At 38.9% G+C, this 4,178-nt stretch overlaps 1 pseudogene; it reads left to right on the top strand.

Moving 5' to 3' along the window:
- The first annotated feature begins 379 nt into the window (after window positions 1-379).
- On the top strand, window positions 380-729 carry LOC110199828 (biogenesis of lysosome-related organelles complex 1 subunit 2 pseudogene; annotated as a pseudogene).
- The last annotated feature ends 3,449 nt before the right edge of the window (window positions 730-4,178 follow it).

Genomic DNA, 4,178 nt, shown 5'->3' with positions numbered 1-4,178 from the left:
AGTTTCAGCAGCTTCTACATTTAAGGATCAGAGAGCTTGGAATATAACATTCTGGAGGGTAATAGAGCTAAGATTACAACCAATAATCATCTACCCAGCAAAACTGAGTATTTTCCTTCAGAGGAAAAAATGGACATTCAATGACATGGAGGATTTTTAAGCATTCTTGATGAAAAAACCAGACCTGAATAGAAAATTTGGCTTTCAAATACAAGACTCAAGAGATGCATAAAAAGGTAAGCAGGAGGCCTCCTCCCCTTATCTCCTTCTTCCTATCCCCTTTCCCATGCCCTCCATCCCCCTCACGCCCCCATCTTTCTCCTTCTGTCCATTCTTTCTCCTTCCTCCCTTCCCCAGCCTAGACAATGGTGTGTAGGACATGGCTGAGGAGGCCATGGAGTCACCTGAGACAGATATCACAGGGCTGTGCCAGGACATGTTCTCCAAAATGGCCACGTACCTGACAGGTGAGCTGACAGCCACCAGTGAAGAATATACATTTCTGGAAAATATGAACAAACTGACTAGCTTGAAGTACCTAGAAATGAAAGATATTGCAGTAAACATAAGTAGAAACCTAAAAGATTTAAACCAGAAATATGCAGCACTTCAGCCTTATCTAGATCAGATCACTTTAAGGAGCAAGTAGCAGCTCTTGAGCAGGTAGCTTACAAGTTGGATGCATATTCAAATAAACTAGAAGCAAAGTATAAGAAGTTAGAAAGGTGATGAAAGAATTCTTTAGCATGAAGACTTTCAATTACAAGAATGTTTCATAAGAGCTGAAATAAGAGGGATGGAACCTATCACTATGCTTCAGTTCCTAAAAGGAAGTGGTACTACTGATCCAAGGAGATCCCCTGATTTTTGGTTGGATGTGTAACTTTTGCCACCCCTTGATGTTTTTCGAAACCTGTAGCCCCTGGAACCTAATCTTATCATGTTCTTCATTGTGTGCCCTGGACCAAGGCTTAGAAATCAGGATCAACCTCATCTAGAGCAGACAGATGAGAGGCTCTCATCTCCCTGTCTCTTCTCTTCTTACTTTTCCCCTAGGGCTCTACCCCACACCCTTCATAACCTGTTCTTGAACTTAATAAATGTCAACCTATGACTCTCAAAAAACAAAAAAGTAATCAGGAAAGAGAAATTATAAAGGACTTAATAGGATTAGACTGTATATATATACATATATATATACACACATACACATAGATAAATAGAGGGCACAGGTGTAAGATGAATATGAAGGGACAATAAGGGGTGAAAGAAGAATGTACTGGGAGAAAGAGAAAGGGAGCAGTAGAAATGAGTAAATCATCTCACATAAAAGAGGCAAAAAAATTTTTACAATGGAAGTGAAGAGGGGGAATGTGAGGGGTAGTGAGTGCACCTTACTCTCATCAGAATTGGCTTAAATAGGGAATAACATACATGCTCAACTGGGTACAGAAATCTATTTTACCCTATAGGAAAGTAGGAGGTTGAAGGGAGAAGAGAAGTGGGGAGTGGTACGGGGGAGGGTCCTATAATGGAGGGCAGATGGGGGGAGAGGGTAGTCAGAAGCAAAACACTTTTGAGGAGGGAAAGGGAAAAAAGAGAAAGAGAGAATAGAATAAAGGGGGGGATAGGATGAAGGGAAATATAGTTAGCAATAGTAACTATGAAAAAATTTTGAAGCAATTTTCTCTGATAAAGGCCTCATTTCTCAAACATATAGAGAACTGAGCCAAATTTATAAAAGTAAGAGCCATTCTCCAAATGATAAATGATCAAATGATATGGCCAGTTTTCAGATAAAGTAATCAAAGCTATCTATAGCCATATGACAAAAATATTCTAACTCTCTATTGATTAGGGGAATGCAAATTAAAACAATTCTGAGGGTTAGGTTAGTAACCCTAACCCTAACCTCATACCTATTAGATTGACTAATAGGACAGGAAAGGTAAATGACAAATGTTGGAGGGAATGTGGGAAAAACGAGACTTTAATGTACTGTAGGTGGAGTTGTGAATAGATTCAACCATTCTGTAGAACAATTTGGAACTATGTCCAAAGAGCTATAAAATGAGCCATGCCCTTTGGACCCAGCAACACCACTACTAGGTCTAAATCCCAAAAGAAATAAAAAACAAAACCAGAAAGGACCTATGTATCCAAAAAATATTAATAGCAACTCTTATCTGGAGGCAAAGAATTTGAAATTAAGGGGATGCTCATTAATTGGGGAATTACTGAATAAGTTGTGGTATGTGATTGTGATGAAATACTATTGTACTATAAAAATGATGAGCAGAATGCTCTCAGAAAAACATGGCAAGACTTGCCTGGGCTGATGCAAAGTGAAATTTACATTGTACGAAGTCACAGGGGCAGCTAGGTGGCTCAGGGGAAGCTAGGTTGCACAGTGGGTAGAGCACCAGCCTGAAGGACTTGAGTTCAAATCCGGCCTCAGAACAAACACTTGACACTTACTAGCTGTGTGACTCTGGGCAAGTCACTTAACCCCAATTGCCTTAAAAAAAAAACACGAAGTAATGGCAACATTGTAGGATGAGGGGCTGGGAAAGAACTGATGGTTTTTTGAATCTTTAAATCTTTCAGCTCTTTAAATCTGAATACAGATTTAATTATGTTTTTCTTTTACCTTCTTTGTTTTTCTTTACTTTTTTTTGTCTATGTTTTCTTTCACAACATGAATTATGGATATGTTTTGCATGACTACACATGTATAACCTACAACCAATTGCTTGCCTTTTCAATGAAGGGGTGTAGGGAGAACATAAGGGAGAGAATTTGGAACTCATACTTCTAAAAATGAATGTTAAAAATTGTTTTTACGTATAACTGGGGAAAAATAAAATACCAAATAAAAAAATTAAAAAAAGAAATCAGGAAAGTAGGAGGTATGGAGGGTTTAGGGGAAAAGATATTGAAATATGTCTTGAACATGTTTGTTTTAGGATGTCTATTGGACTTGCCTTTTCAGATGTCTGAAAGGCAGTTGGTGATGAGGAACTAGACGTCAACTAAAAGTTTGGGACTAGATTTGAGAATCATCAGTATAGATATAATAATTAAATCTATTGGAGTCATTGGAATCAGTAAATAAAATAATTTGAATGAAAAAGAGAAGAAGGCCCTAGGGCAGCTAGGTGGTGCAGTGGATAGAGCAACTGCCCTGGATTCAGGAGGACCTGAGTTCAAATCCAGCTTCAGACACATAACATTTACTAGCTGTGTGACCCTGGGCAAGTCACTTAACCCCATTGCCTAGCCAAAATACTAATAATTATAAGAATGATGATGATGATGATGATGATGATGATTTCTTGGGGGGCATCTAGGTGGCTCAGTGTATAGGGCACCAACCCTGAAGTCAGGAGGACCTGTGTTCAAATAAGGCCTCAGACCAAACACTTGACTCTTACTAGCTGTGTGTGACCCTGGGCAAGTCACTTAACCCCAATTGCCTAAAAAATAAAAAATAAAATAGAAGGCCCAGGACATAATTATGAGGGACACCTAGGTTAGAATCCATATGAGGATCCAGCAAGGAGACTAAGGAGTTTAAGTAGGAGAAAACAGGAGAAACAGCAAAGAGTGGTGTCTCAAACACCTAGAGAAAAGAAATTGTGAATGAGGAAATAGAGATTGAATGGTGTCAAAGGATGTAGAGAGGCCAAGAAGAATGAGGATTGAGAAAAGTCCATCAAATCTGGCAACTATGAAATCATTGGTAACTTTGGAGAGAGTAGTTGCAGTTGGAATGATAAGGTTGGAAGCCAGTCTATGAGATGCTAAGAAGAGGATGGAAAGATAGAAAGTGCAGGCATCTATTGTAGTCAGCCTTTTTTGGAGAGAGTGGGAGGAATACCCGGTGACAGCAGAAATAGAAGGATCAAGTGAGTTTTTTCAGGATGGGGAGCATATGGATATAGTTTTAGGCAATAGAAAATGAGCCAGTAGACAGGAAGATTAAACACAAATGATAAAACCTTGCTATTAGAGGGAGCAATTTATTGTAGGAAGCTAAATAGAATGATATCACTTGAAAAGAGAGGGATTAGCCTTGGTAAGATATAAGGTCACTTCATCATAAGAGACAAGGGTGAAGGAGAAAAGATTTCTGAGGAGATGAGGAAAATAGGAGAAGAGACAGCTCATGAAAAGGA

Source organism: Phascolarctos cinereus, unplaced genomic scaffold, assembly GCF_003287225.1.
Source record: "Phascolarctos cinereus isolate Bilbo 61053 unplaced genomic scaffold, phaCin_HiC Scaffold_7;HRSCAF=346, whole genome shotgun sequence".
NCBI classification, from domain to species: Eukaryota; Metazoa; Chordata; class Mammalia; order Diprotodontia; family Phascolarctidae; genus Phascolarctos; species Phascolarctos cinereus.
The sequence above is the reverse complement of the archived record's forward strand: the minus strand, read 5'-3'. Positions and strand labels throughout refer to the sequence as shown.